The sequence below is a fragment of the Ambystoma mexicanum genome, chromosome 6q (genome assembly GCF_040938575.1).
Source record: "Ambystoma mexicanum isolate Mex_15411 chromosome 6q, UKY_AmexF1_1, whole genome shotgun sequence".
NCBI lineage: Eukaryota > Metazoa > Chordata > Amphibia > Caudata > Ambystomatidae > Ambystoma > Ambystoma mexicanum.
The window spans coordinates 828,047,038-828,063,402 of NC_090937.1; positions in this window are offsets into that span (position 1 = coordinate 828,047,038).

A 16,365-nucleotide genomic window follows, 5' to 3' on the forward strand; every position below is an offset into this window, starting at 1 on the left:
TCTTCACTCTGCCCCTTAGGTAATGGCACGAACATGTATAACTTTAAGCATGGCTCCTTTCCCCAGAAATACTTTGATTATTTCAATTTCCCAGGCTAAAATGAACATAAACGGTGCGAGTAACTCCCGCTTCCCACATGAATGGAAGCGCTGGGTGCTTTCGGAGGCACTTATGGAAGAAGAAATGGCATCACCTTATTCGCCTCTCAGACAGCAAGCAGCTCTAAATCTCCCTCAGCCACTGCGCGTTCTGCCTGCATAAAAGAGGAGCAGCGTTTACTGCAAAAATAAAAAAATATAAAAAACGAAAATAATGAGAGGCTATTCTGTCTCCAGGTGCCTGGGGACCTTTTTATCACATCCTTGTCATCTCCTTTTGCAGAAGCTTCAGTACATTCAGAAGCAAATGCTGCCATTTGCTGGGCGCATTATTCAGAGGAATGTATCCCAACCAGGCTTCAAATGTTCTAGTCGCCCATCTCCGGCCAGAAGGTCCATACTGGCCTTCTCTAGCTGAAGCTACTCAAGCAAAAATGCACTAGGCCTGCTGACAAGTTCATTGGCCAAGTACCACTTTTATTTGTGGTAACGGATTTACTGCCGCTTTTACCACAGCGTTGAATTCTGAGTTTTAACTCTGAACTCAAGGATTTACCTCCAGCAAACTACTGGTGGTAAATCGTACCGTTTAAGTGCAAACATTGGCAGATTTTCTTTGGCATAACTACCGCTTTCAGTGAGTCCTAAAAACAACCCACAGATTCATATGTACTCCAAAAAAGGTGATTTTTATGGCCTCGCCAGCAGTCCTAATCCTGTGTGGTAATTACGCAAAACTGAGTGACAACGACGGCGATCGATTTTGATTGTAATTTCATGGAATTGCTGTGAAATGACTGCCAAAATCGCAATGCATCATACTGTTTCGGCTGCTTTCCTATCAGTTTAAGGAGGCCACTTTACATGTGACTGATTTTTACATTTAAAAATAAATCAAGAGATGTGCTCTGCCCCTCTAATCCATGCATGCTCAGTGCACCCGGCTTGGTGTATTTCATTTGGCGCTAGATATGGATCTTTGACTTGCAATGTTTTCTCGCTTACCACCAAATGAGCAAAGCTTACATAGTGCACCGCAGGCAATGAGTCTCTGTTAGGCAGAATCATATGAAGTACCCTTTGGAAACACCACAAACAATTAAGACTACAAGTGACAGTACAAATTCATCTTTGGTACAAGCCTGTACTACACAGTTAAAGTGGTAGCAGTAACAGAGCAGCCAGACTTATCTGAAGAGTAAGTGAACAGTATCAAGTTGTTACACAAAGGACAGCAATTACTAAGGTTCAAGCAAACACTGACTCAAGGTTTCTGAGTAAAAGAATATACATTTATTTACACATCATTTGTAAAACAGATCACTAAAGTAAAGCAGCAAAATCACAATCTTAATATACTACACCACACCCAAAGAATTCTGGGCAAGTTAAGCTCAAAATGAAGTGTGAACAAAATGGCACTCCAGCAATTTAAAAGAGAGGGAAAGACATGGTTATTCACAATTAAGCAGCACCAACAAGTAAGTAGGCAGGGCAATCTAGAAAAGGTTTGCTACATTGAGGATTCAAATCAATAGGCCTGATCCAGTGTCTATGGTTCAGAGTCTTTTCAGAGGATCACACAGTTCAGAGTAGTTTGCGGTTAAGTCTTTGCCAAGAGTTCAAAACGCAGTTGGTCGGAAGAAAAGTTACTTTAAGGAGTAGAGAAGGACAAGTCCTCGGATTGGGGAAAAATGGTAGATACCACTGCCACCGGCCAAATCTTAAAGAAAGGGGAACAAAATAATGTTCCATGAGAGACAGACAAAAAGGGATAACTATTAACCCTTTCCAGTACTCTATGTAAGATAGTTTGTACTGGGTCTGTGATTTTAAAAAGACTAATAAAGGCAATGGCAACTTTACATGTTCTGGGGGACAGTAGTCAGCCCCAGAAAATTAAGTTTTAGAATGGGATGTCTGAAAAAGACAACCCTGTGTCACTGCACTAAAGGTGCAGTGTGACACACAGTAAAAAGATGATGCTTATGGAGTAGGTGAGACTCCATAGTCTATGAACACAAAAATGTAAAACATACAGCAAAACACATGTAAGAGTGGGGGAAAAAGGTTCACACTCTTAGCAGGTGAAAAAAAAGAAATCCTAGAAATCCAGCAAAGCTGCTGAGGGACTCAGCAGGTAAGGAAAATTATCCATTCTGGAGAATCCTCCCTAACAGTCTCACAACACCAAGCTTACTACATATTAACTATGCAGGTCACAGTGTTATGAGACATTGGGACTCATTATAGGTGTTGCGGTAAGGCAACAAGAGAGCCGGTAGTGCTACCGGAGCCGCTGTTGTTACCTCGACGCAACATTATGAGTTCTGCTCGCGGGGGCCGGTCTGCACGCCTGGTCAGACCAGATGTGCAGAGCAGCACCAGCGAGCAGTACCGGATGGCAGCGATGGCCCCGTTATTAACAGGGTCGTTGCTACCATCCTCCCGATTCCCATTGAGGCCTATAGGGACTCAAATGGGAATGGGGAAGTACCGCGTCCAGGTCCCATGAATGGGAATTACCAGGCCCTCCAAGGTCAGAATGGTCCTGTAATTTCCATTTTGCAGGAGGACCCGGACTCGAGTTTGGAGGCCCATTGTAACAAATTGCATATGTCTGTACTGATCTGCAAATCTAGGCTTCCATCCCAGCATTCACATGATAATTCTGTTGGGGTTGTGTCTACTGACCACCTATGGGCCAGTATCCCAATGGCAGAATGAAGGGGCTTGTAAGCAGAGTGAATGATGTCAGCTATGTCTAATCTGTATAGGAAAAGGGAGGGGTCAAAATGGCTGGCAAATAAGCCACCACAGTGTATTGCCCAGGAGGAAGTTCAGAGGTTTAAGGTGTGGAAGCTTCCTTATCCTAAGATACAATGACTCCTCTCAAGGTTTATGAGGCTATTGGGACATAGAACTGTGCAACTAAAAACGAAAGCACTTTTATTCTTCGAACAAATGTTCACATACAAGTAACTTATAATGCTAATTTAACTAACATGTAACTAGTATTATTAAATTTTACAAATGTTGTGTTTCACTGTTGTTTATTTGGGAAATTAAACTGTGGATGTGTCTTTGCCTTTACAGAGCAGAATATGAATGTTCCTGGGCTGTTTGTCAGGCTGCAGCACAAGTCAGACTCTTTGGGATGAGGTCTATAACAGAGAGTATAGACTGCATTCCAAGCATTCTAATTGGCTGAGAGGAGTCCAATAAAAGATTTCTTGTCCTAATATATCTTTATTGACCCGTCCGATGACTGTAAAGGGAGTTATGGGCCCTGAAGACTGAGTAAAATGCACAGGTGCCGCAAGGCCTTTTGATGAGTTATACGGCCATAACTCGGAGAGAGGTCCACAGGTGGGAAATGTAAAGCTATCATTACCCACATCATTCTTGATACAATATAGAATGGTAATTCATTAAGTGGCCCTCCAGATGCTTTAGACTTCAACTTCTATGATCGCTATCCAACATATTTAAGGGAGAAGTGTCATGGGAGTTGTCACCCAACACATTTGAAGGGTTCACGTAATTTAAAACCATAGTATATAAGTAAACAGAAATGAGTAGTACATTAATTTAGGGCCTCATTCATGTAAGTGTTTTATAATGGCAAAACCCCATTGGAAAACGTTCTGTGAATTAGGCCCTAAATCAACTGGAGGTCTGCAAGGAACTGGTACTGGATCGACACAAAAAGGTGTGGTGGACGTCGATGTGAGGAAAAAGAGTAGGATGGACACGGAAGCAGTGGCCAGCTGGCAAAGGCATGAATTGGGGTGGAGTAACGCCAGAGGATAACAGAAGATGGTTCATCCAGCAGAAGTAAACATGGTGGCTGTTCTGAATTGGATTACATTGGGAGTGAGTGAAGTTGGGGCAGTCTATGGACTGTTGCTGAATTTCCATGATATACTGGCTTGTGAAGCCTACAGATTGTCCAATGGTTGCGCTTCTCCAAGGTCCTCAGGGAAAACATTTGCATTTCTGATGGATGACCCCCACACGAAATAACACTACACCTTCTTTTGCTCAATATCTCATTTTGTGTTCTTAGAGTTATCAACCTCAAGGAGGTTCACAGTTTTAGCTTTATATCAATTCTCAACTCACCCACCTGTGGACTTGGGTTGTCTAGGCTCCACCATCTGAGATGCAACTTCTAGTTGTCCTACACCATATTAAAGTGGTAAAGCTTCTCACAGGAGTCAATAACAGCAATTAATGTTTACTGAAGCCAAGGTAGATAAGAAGGGCTCAGAGACCACATCTTCTGGGACTACCTGCTGCTGTGGGCCTTACCAATAGCTGCACCTCATCAGCAGGTGTAGCAGTCCTTTTTGGTGTTCAAATGTTATATTTGTCCACCAAACACAAACTGATTTGTTTGTGAATATGATAAGAGAGCAACAAACATGAAGAGAAAACATCCAACAATGTCACCATGGGAAAGGAAAACAAACGATAATGGAGGATGATGTGGGAGTCTCGTGGTGAGCAAAAGATAGGTATTTCTGGAGAAGTAGCAAAGAGACACTCCCAGTAGTTGCCAGGTTCCAGGTGGTCACCGGGATCATAGTCATCATTGACCACACCAGCTATTATGGTTCAGAAGCCAAGGTTCCTGCGAGGCTGCATGGAACTGGACAATTTGGGAATATTAGTGCATATTGCTCCTTGTATGTGCTTGAAGATGGGGTGATAAACCTTGTGCTATTCTCCCTTGCAGTACTATTGATCTGTATCATAATTCATGGGCAAATACGTGAACATGCAAGATGCAATGGTTCTCCATTCAAGTACTCCTTTCCAGCTCAAAATCACAAGTATACGTGAATGTACCCCATGTCAAACACTAAGAGGCTGCACCATTAGTGCCTTCCATGAACAGGGGCCTCCGTAACATCTGAAGATCCCATTGAAGGGCTTGGGGAATCCCTGCAACACACCATTTGGTACGCAAACCTTATCCTCCCACATACACAATGGGAAGATGTAGCGGTTGTAAGTAGACTGTGTGCTGGTTGATACCACGTATATTAGGTGAAATTTGGGCCTGCTACATTGGCACCCTTCCACTGGTGCCACCTAGTGAACACCAGGACAGGTAAATTGAAAGTTAAACAGAGAAGGAAAGCACAATGCGCAGATCCCAAAGTTCTGCTTAAAAGTGCATGAAAAGGTGTGTTTTTATGGCTTCAAAGTCCACAGTTTATTGATCATAGAACAGCCGACACATGTTTCGACCTATCTGGTCGTTATCAAGGCAAATGTCCAGAGTCAAGAAGAGCAAATTTGTATGTGAAGAAGGAAAAAATGTCTACCATCCGGTAGGTGTCATACTTGAAAGTAAGTGAAAATTTTAATTCTTAGGGTAAATGCTCTCAGGTATACTGGGTCAAATCACCCTGCAGAGTAAAAGCATCCAGTCTGTGTGCCTACAGAAATGTTTTCCTTCTTCACATACAAATTTGCTCTTCTCGACTCTGGACATACGCCTTGATAACGACCGGATAGGTCGAAACACGTGTCGGCTGTTCTATGACCAATAAACTGTGGACTTTGAAGCCATAAAAACACACCTTTTCATTGACTTTTAAGCAGAACTTTTGGACCTGCGCATTGTGCTTACCTTCTCTGTTTAACTTTCAACCTCCCACATACACCTCTCTGCCACACTACATTCCCACATTCCTACAAGCCCTGGAAAATGACTAATTTGCAGCTTGTGGCTTTCTAAACAAAGGTGGCAAACATGTAGTCAATGTCATCGAGCAAATGAATTTAGTGAGTGGACCTGAACCCCCTTATGAATTTCATAGTCTTATCTCTCAAAGAACAAGTTCAACATATTGACTTAAAGATGCATTTTGCAGCACAGTTTAAAGTATTTACATGCAGTTCTGAGAGGAAACAGAGTCCACTGGATGTCCCTCTCTGCGGGCAAGTCCATTGGATTTCCAAAAAGAAAGTATACCTGAGTGGAAACAAATTTTACAATTAAGGGGAATAGGTTCTGGCAGAGATGGTGGTGAATCGTGTTCTTGTTAGTATGTTGATAGTATGTTGAATAGCCGTAACCCAACTTAATGCAATCCGGTACGTTGCAATGCAATTAAACACTTGCCTTGTGTTAAGAGATGTAGACCAACTGTTTGTTTATATGTGGAAAGGCAATCTGCAATACATGGTATTGTCATTTCTAACCTTAGCTGATACGTGATGTGCTCTTTGACACACTATACTCATCATCTTGATGAGACATCTCCAGTTCGAGAGCGAGGGTTTGAGAGTGCTTCTCGCCAATCAATTTGGCGGGAACTTCAGACATTGGGTAACCAATAATAATTGATTGCAGTACTTAGAGAACCGACTGCTAAACAATATTTTAAACATGTTGGGATTATATACTTTGTGGATTATTCACACTACGAGCCATAACGGCAAAGGGCTCTGTATGTTGTGCTTACTGAACAATATGATTTTTAGGCTGTTTACTGTGAGTCAACTGAGCTGGAATCCACACTTACACTAACATTGGAATGCATACTGTAATGCAAACATCCCTTCAAATCTGTATCCGTTCCAAAAGACAACTACCGTACAGCACGTTTCAGAGAGCAATATGATGTTTTCAAAAGTGTACTGCTGTATTTGCCATGTGTCTGACCCAGCAGGTGCATTCAATGTCACCTCCTGTACAATGTGCCCATCCTCCTACTGCCCAACTCCCATCTTTCTCAGTTCCCACCTTATCTTCTTCGGCTCGCTACTGTTCTGGGCAACACCACCGGGCCGCCCCAGGCGAGGCCAGGTTACTGCTGTCCCATGGCAGCAGGGTCAGGAGAGGGGCAGCAGCCCTCCCCAAGGTCAGCTCCCTTCTCCTCCCCACAGATAAGGGAGACAGCAGTCTCTGGCACTTCAAAGCATAGGAAGGGTGAGGTTATAAAAATAGCTCACCCTTTCACGAAAATATATGGGTGCATTGCACCCAGAAGAAACAGGACACCCAGGCAGGGAAAGTACAAAGGGATGGCCCCTTCCCGGGGGCCCAATTAGTCAGCTGCATGGCTGGACTCGGGGCTGGAACAGCCCCCACGAAGGTACTACAAAGACCCAGGGGCTTCCCTGGGTCCTATATAAGGAGCTGCTTTCAGCTCGGAAAAAGCACAAACAGTTTGTGGACCCTACACGGGGACCCAAACACTCCTAGGAAGTTTGCTGTGTACACAGCGGCTTCCTGCTCTTTATACTTGGAAAAATTCCTCGGGGATGGGGCTAAACTATGGGCATATATGGACAAAATCAGAGAGGTAAAGATCTCCCACAAAGGAAAGGGATGGCTAGCATACGATATTAAATTCAGAAAGAGTATTTCAGAAAGGCCAGCCCTATAATGGGATGAAGTACAGAATGATCTATACATGCTAAACGTCAAGCCGCCATCAGAGGAAGAGGTTGCTCACACAGCTGGCAAAGTATATAAAAACCCACAAGGGGGAAACAGAAGTTTTGAGAATGAAATTCATAGGAAGGGGGAGCAGCCCTTTCGGAAGAACCAGCCATGGGCGGCTAGGGCAAATACCTGCGGATAGAGCAAAAACCACACCAAAAATCCAATATTCCATGCCAGAATTATGGAATAAACCAGAGCACATGGGTTAAGGAGAGCTGGTATAAACACAGCTGCTCCAATTGCAACGGGGAACAGAAAGCCAGCAACTGCACCAGATTGCCTGCCAAAAACACCCATAAAGAAGAGCAGTAAAGAAACTATGCCGCCATTTCTGGAGCCAGGCAGAACCCTCAAAGATCCCAATTTTTTTTTGTAAAACACTAATGATTTATCCTGATAAGGGAATCAGCGCAGCAATCAAACAGGGTTTAAAAAGGGTTTCATTATCCCATTTAACGGAGTGGGGTCCGATAAAATCCCTTAAGAATTTGGTCTCAGCCAGGGATAACCCAACAATAGTAAGAATGAAAATCAAGAAAGAGCTATGCCTGGGCAGGATTGCTGTCCCATGGGATACAATGCCATTCTCAAACTACCTAGTGTCACCACTAGGACTAGTACCTAAAAAAGAACCTGGTAAAATTAGGCCAAAACACCATTTGTCATATCCCATGGGGCGTTTGCTCAATGACGGTATCCCACACACTGAATCCGCGGTTACCTATGCGCATTTTCAGGAGGCTTTAAGATTAATACAAGACTGTGGCAGAAAAGACCTGATGGCAAAATTGGACATTGAGTCCGCTTTTAGGTTACTACCAGTACACCCAAGTTCCCAGCAATGGCTAGGGTTTACGTTAGTATCCTGCCCCCTTTCTGTGCAATTCAGTTCCTTTTTCCAATGGGCATTTCAGAAACAAGTACCAGGGGTCAGAGTGGTGCACTACCTGGTCGATTTCATGATGATGGGCCCAACAGAGTCAAATGAATGCAGTAGGGCACTAACAGAGTTGGAAAACATGGCTGCACAATGGGGCATCCAATTGGCAGCGGAAAAGACAACTAAGCCATCCAAAACATTATCTTTCTGAGGTAAGAGATAGACTCAGCAGATGGCCTATGCAGAATCCCAAAAACAAAAGTAGCAGAACTTCTGGATAAAATCCAAGTGCTGTAAGTGATTTCAATCCGGCACTTCACCTAAGGTAATGCCTAGCGTGTAATGCACGACTGAAATCCTTATTTATTTATTTGTGTCTAAAAGTTCTTTTATTCGGAACGATGTACCACTTATATCACGCCCCTCTCTTGGAACATAGGCCATCCTCCCCGGCCACACTGAACTAGAAATCAGGGTGGTTTGCAAAGTTAAAATATTTATTTATATATTCACAATATAATCACACTATTCTTAATGGGGATACAATAATCACCAATAGGGTGATGTCACACTAACCAATCTCCTTAATCACAAGGAGTAATAATGATCAAAAACAAGGCAGCACAGCAATAATACTTTTGTGGGTGGGTGTTCAAATCAAATAGCAATGTGGTTACACTTTCCCCCTGCACATCCCTCAACCCCCAATATGCAATGTAGAGAGATAGGAGGAGAGAGAATAGGTTTCAGGAATGCAGAATTGAAATACAAGGTCAATCCCAATTTCCCCCCAGCAAACACAAGAGAGAAACAGAGTTGATTGGCAAACTGTCAAACTGGTTTTTAAAGTTGTCTGAGAATGGATTGGGTAAAACACTAAATACGGCTTAATTCACTGAAATTGTTTAAATTCTAATGGGAGCTGCTTTATATGGTTGCAAACAAACACTAGCGATGATTTGATCCCGATAAGCAATGTGCAAACTGAAATTTGAGGTCTGGTGCAATGAAAAGCTATTTTACACGTGTAATATTTTGCCAAAACGAAAATTTGCGGCAAACTTTTCCGTGCACGGTAATCACATTTAACTATAGGGATTTGAGATGTGGTTGTAGGTTCTCTGGAAAGCTGTGGATGTTAGACACAAGCAGACATTTGAATTCTGTTTCTAGCATAATATTTGACCAAGTTATGGATGTTTTCCTGGAGGTTGTTTTTCTGAGATAGGCACAAGAATGGGAAAAACAGGGATGCACTTTCAAAAGACAAACAAGATTTCTTTACACTAGGGTTAGACTATGAATAAGCAAATACTACACGGGAGCACAGCCACTAGACCAGGACGCCTCTGGATCAAGTTTTTGCCTGCCGAGGAGCTTGCTTTCTTCAGATGAAATATATCAGTGCAAAGCTATGTTTAACAATACTATTACAGACGGAAGATTGTAGGGATAAGATAAAGAGTTCAGGCAATTCAACAATATTTCTAACAATGTAGTTCTGAATATAAGATAGGATGGATTTGAACAAGGATTGCTATGGACAGTACATACGCTAGTGACACAGTTATATACTCTGCATACTCACTATATGTATTTGAACAGAACCCTCAGGAATTCTGGTCAGTCAAGATTTCTGGACAGGAATTATTCTGGGCACACCAGACTGGACAGTGTCTGCAATCAGCAAGGCGCTCTGGTCACCGCACGACAGGACTGGACAGGATCGACACAGCACGGCACAGCATGGCACAGGATTGGGTTTAATCTGCAGTGGTTCTGCAGATAATTATTTGGCAGGCAAGCAGTTACAGCACAGCCCAGCTGTTTTCTTTGATGTTCCCCTTTGAGTTTGTGGGATTCTGGTTCTAGAAGTTTAAGGCCTAGCTGAGAATGGTTCAGCTATAGAATGGGCCTTTCTGCTTTGCCACATTTCTGGAGTCTGGAGCAAGGAATATGGATGGATCTTCTTCAGGGTCCCTCACCAGGATTGGAGTAGTGGGTGAATCTGTGTGTGTCTTCTAAGTCCTCAGCTTTCTCTATTTATGCATTTGGTAAAGGGGTGTGTATGCTGGAATATCCTAAGTGTGCCCCTAGGCTGGCTATAGGTTAGAATTTCTCCTCTCCCTTGATTGGAGGAGAAAACAGGGTGTCACCATGATGATGTGGTTTTATGAGTCAGAGAATCCTCCCCTTTTGAACATGAAATCTACTTTTAGTACAATACATATTTACAATTTTGCAGACTTTATAACAATAACATATCTAGATCACATATTTTGTGGAGCAGATGCTCTTCCAAGCCCCGTCATTGTAGGATCTTGTGTCGGATTCTAACAGAATTCTTGCCTTTTTTGCCAGAACACAATGTCTAGTTTATCCAAAAATGTGTACAACTGTGTGCATTGCACATGGGCATAACTCTGTGCAGTTTCATGCTTTTGAAATAATTACATTTGGTATAAAACCACAATTTCTACAGTTACTTCCCAGAACATAGCACAGAGTTCTGGCTCCTCTTAAAATGTGCAGCCAAAAATTAAATTAAATTCAGAAGTCCGGGGTTTACATATTTCTTTACAATTGTACACAGTAAATTATCAGTCTTTTTAGCAATATGCTTTTTGTCCATTGTGAATCAACAAAAGGCTGTCTGTCCCCTCCTCCTTCTCCTTCTTGCAGCTTAGAAGCAATCTCTGCCCCCCTTCTGGCAGATGCCATTTACAATCCTTCCTGATTAGCATCTCCTTGCCTTGGGGGAAGTCCATTGTGCTCTTTCCACAGCAGCCCAAGTTCCCCTCCACTCTTAATCAACACAAGGGTGTGAGTTCCTGGTCTAGAGAGCAGAAGGGAGGTGCCTGGCCCCTGCGGGGGAAGTTGTTTGTGGTTTGGCTTGGAGTCAGGATTAAATTTAAATGTCATTTTGTTGCAATTTTCTTTGTTTAAATAAACTTGTAATTTTAAAACATGCAGCTAGAACACTGATTCCAGACTTTAAACCATGAAGTTTATATAGTTACAACCTAGGTTTTTCTTGATAACAGGTCACTTAGATTTCAGACATTAGTTCTTGATGGTACAAGTTTACAATTTTAATGCAGGCTTTTGAAACAGTCATTTATGCGGCTGCTGGTACTGCGCCCAGATTTTGACAGATTTCACAGGCAGGCAAATTTGTGCTGTTGATGTTTTGATGACCAATTCAGCTTTCCAGGATATTGCAATTTCACAATGATTTCTTGATTTCCATTAAAATGTGACACCCAGCAAGAAGACTGGATGTCTGTGGGTGTTTTGGACCAGCATTCTGTATTTTCAGCAACCAAGAAAAGATTTCAAAACAAGATTCCGGATTTCTTTCAGCAAGCAATGCTTTTCATGTGGTCTCCATTTTTACTGGTTGGGCAGCCCAATTACATGTTTCAGGAGTGAAGTCTCTGTTCTACCACTGACAACATGCATGGTAGATTTGGCAGCCATATTTTTGTGCTTTGTAGAGCGCAATTTCAATTGGTTTTAGCGTGCATAGGGGTTTTGCGGCCATTTTGAGGATTCTGGCACCACCAGGACACAGTGATGCCGCAGGGCAGAGCATAAGTGGGTTAAAACATCCCACAGTTCTAAGCACAAAGAACAAGGGCACAGTGAGGGAGTTACAATCACTAGTAGGCAGTCTCATTTCCGCAGCTAGGAGATTTCTGCAGGGTAAAGTATTCTCCAGGAGCCTGGAGTTTGAAACCAAAGCATGCACCAAACCCCAGCTGCACATCAGGTTAGGCAAAGAAGTGAAGGAAGATCTTAAAGTCTGGGGAAAAAGGGTCCTTGGTTACGGATGCAGCAGAAAGCAGAGGCTTTGGGGCCATGCTAGACACAGAATGGGTGGCCGGAGAATTGCCCGAGGCATGGCACACAGCAGGATGGTCGAAAAACATCACGCTATTAGAAATATTTCCCATCTGGAAAACTATACACATATGGGGCATGCGGCTGGCAAACACGGAACTCATGGTATGGTGTGACAACATGGCAGTGGTAGGAATTATAAACAGAAGGACTACCAAAATGCTACTTGGTGCTCGGAGTATTGCGAGCCATCACAGCAGTCACACAGCATGAAAACATTGTTGTCAAAGCAAAGCACATCGCTGGAGCAGATAATAACATTGCAGATGCTTTATCTCGCTTGCAGAGGACAAGCTTCTGGGAGCTAGCGCCACACGCCCAGGAGAAGATGACACCAATCCAGGTGGACTGCTGGCCAATAATGGGCAGCTACAGAGAGTTGCATCAACGCCTGTGCCCGAGGGCAAAGGCTGGGATGCGCATCAACAAACAGGCACCTCAAAAAACGGGTGCCAGCAGCATGCTGCCCACAGAAAACATGAACCCCACCATGGCGTTCCTAGCAGAGAGGGCAGGGAAAGCACTGGCGAGCAGCACTACAGCCCAGTACAGTAAGTGTCTGCAAACATTTGTTAAAATAACAGGGTTAAACCATGTGGAGCTAATAACAAGGTAAGAGATAGAAATCTTTTTGAGTGGACTCATGATCAGGGGTTTAAAAAAGAGTGGGCTAAAATACATTTGGTAGCAATATCTTACTTTTCAAATTCACGGGGTGACTCGAAGCCCACGCAAAATGCGGTAATTTCATACGCAATGAAGGGTTGGGGCAAGATGGAGGAACCTCAGGTAGATACTTACCGCCCAATGGATCTTGATAAATTAGTGAAAATAACAAACCTATTAGACAACATATGCTTGATCCTTATGAAGCATTATTATGCAAAACTGTGTTTTCAGTGGCATACTTTGGGGCTTTTAGGGTGGGAGAGCGCATAGCTTCCAGCACCAAAGCCAACAATGGTTTAGGCATCATGGAAACCAGGGTAAGAAGGGAAAGCATCAGCATAGATATACAACGGTCAAAAACAGGGGTCAAAAGGGTCATTAACATTTGCAGCATTGAGGATGCCCCCAACTGCCCAGTGTGCATCACCAACCTCTGTTACGCACAAAGGCACACAGTGAGGGGGAGATTCCTAATCAACCGAGATGCCTCAGCCCCGGCCACTACCAATTTAAAGGGGTACTCAGGAAGGCAATCAGCAAAGCGGGGTGGAATCCAAAGGATTTCAGCACGCACTCGTTTGGGATCGGGGCGGCAAACTCAGCATGGGGAGGAGGGCTAGGCGCTCAGCACGTAAAGAAAATAGGGAGATGGAAATCTGATTGTTACACAAGGTACATCTGACCAGAACCAATATAGTTTTCTTGTCCCTCCCCCCGGCTTGAGAAATTCTGTATAGCCAGGGTTTTGGGTTTTATAAAAAACCTGGCCATAACACTAGGTGACCCCAATCTGTTTCACAAAGATGGCACCCACCTATCTGGACACGGCATGGAGCAATTGTATAGAGAAATCACCAATACCTTAACCAGCAGAGGCGGCAAATAACCTAACTTTTGGGGGAACACAGGAAGTCGAAAACCTACCTGTGTGTTTTGGCACGGGCCAGAGGGGGTAACCTCAGGACCCGGTGCCCAAAAGTACTATATTATTACGATATGTGATTATTGTTTATGTTCCATAACCATATCTGTATTAATAAAAACCTACGACCTTTTATTGCCAACACTTGACCAATTTGTTGTGGTGTAATATTTCATGGGGAGGGCAAGGGCCGTAAAACATGACACACACACCCCAACACAACACAGATAAGTCTGCTGCATATGAGTCCAACAGTTATAAGGGTGAGGTGAGTGGGGCATAGTCATTCCAACACTTACACAGGCATTGCAGATGTTCAGCTCTCTGTGTGGTGCCATTGGCAGCTCTGTGGTACTTGTGTCTTACACCCTGGAATAGATTTGGGAGCACGGGTTTGATGTTTCTGCTCACCAATCAATTGGGTGAGACCCTCGTTAGTTGGGAGACCCAGATTGTTTGGTCACAGTACTCAATGCCTCACTATTATTTTTCTAAACGTTATGTTTTCATACCTTTATGAGTAATTCACACAGCGGGCTATAATGCCATAGTGGCCTGCTACTGTGTTGTAGGTACAGCTTGAACATGTGGTTAGCATTCTTAGTTCTGTATTGGAGCCATGATTTTGTGGAGCAGGCTTCGTCTCCATAAAAGAAGGGATATACTGCATACTGTATGTTGCCCATACTGAATAGTTTGTGTTTTAGGAAGTTTACTGTAACTGGTTCCAAAAGAACAACTATTTATTTATTTTTTAGTTATGTATGTAGTGTTCACTTGTTAGGTGCTTATACAGCAAGTAAATTCTGCTTCAAAGCTTCCACAGAGCAACACAGAGGGGACAAGGGGATGAGAAAATTTAAGATACATAAAAAATATTAAATATAATGGGGGGGATAAACCTACTATTGCTGTTGAGTGTTCAGAACGTGCAAGTGCAGAAGGGAGGGGTAATGGGGGTAGGTGCTTGGGTTCTCGTGGGCGAGCAACAAGAGAAGAGCAATGTATGGTAAGTGCGAGCCTCCAGGATGGAGAGTGTGCTGAGGATAGACAGAATCTGGGTGCAATTTGGTGTGGGAGGTCAGAGTCCCTAGGATGCATAAGGATCCTGGACACCAAACAAGCAACTGTGAGATTAGCAGAGGAGAGAAGCGGGAAGGAGGAAGTTACGAGTTAGGTCTTGAGGAGCTTCTGGAATTTAAGAAAGTCCTGCTCAACACCAAGAGGGAGGGGGAGGCTGTTCCAAAGAAGGGAGCCAGCTGAGGAAAGCGGTCAACCTCCTACCCTCTGTTTAGCAAAACTTTTTAAACACAAAGAGTTGGTGCCAGAGGTCTAGACAGGTAATGTATAGTAAGAGAGAGTTTTTAGATAGTGTGGTCCCCGGCCGAAGACAACCTTGTGGATGATACAGAGGGATTTGAATTTAATCTGTGAAGCAACCAGGAGCCAGAGAAGACTTGTTAGTGCAGGAGAGATGCAGTCCCTGGGCTTAAGGCCAAGGATAAGTTGTGCTGCCGTCTTCTGGATTAGCTGGAGGGGTCGCAGAGTGGAAGAAGGTAGATTCAGGAGGAGGCTATTGCAATAGTCAAGCCTAGAGAAAACCAGGGCTTGGGTAACATTGAGTTTCTGGGGGAACATGAGAATAGGTAGAATTCCTTTGAGAAGGAAGATCTGAAAGTGGTACTTCTTGGCAATGTCCTGAGTGTGAGGGAGGAAGGAGAGAGAGGAGTTGAAGATGACTTCAAGATTTCTGGCTTCAGAAGAAGGAGCAGGGGAGAGCCCATGGAGGAAGGCCAGCATTAAGGAAAGAAGTTGGGATGTTTGCCAAAGTGTATAATAATATTTGCCATCTGTCTGAGCCAGCACCCTCTCCCCACGTGCATTCAATTTGACACGGTGAACAATGTGAACAGCTTCCAATGCACAATCCCCACCTTTCCTGGTTAACAGTTGATCTTCCCAAACTATTCTGCTCTTGCTAAGGTGTCACAAACTAATACTTGAGGGGCAGCGGAGAATCTGAGCTTGTCGGTGTGTTGATTTATTTATTTATTTTTGTACTTTTATAAAGCGTGATCCAGGCCCAATGGGTGTGTTTACATTGCAAAGGGCACTACAAATATAAGCACATCAACATTGTCAGAATATCACTAAAACATATATAGACAGCAATCAAATACAAGGGATCCGTCAGGCATTTTATAATGCTTTTAATTGCATGCCTGTAACAGAACGTAAGACAGTATTACAGTAGAGTAGCCATACCAAATTAATGACACTGTACTATGTGCTCCAACAGAAGCTGTAGTGCAGATGATGATGCCTACAGTGGTCCAAAAGCAATATAAAGTATTACTGCAAGAACAGCTCTTTGGCAGGGTGAATTTCCACCCTCAGCTATTGGTTACTTATTGGTAGCTGAAG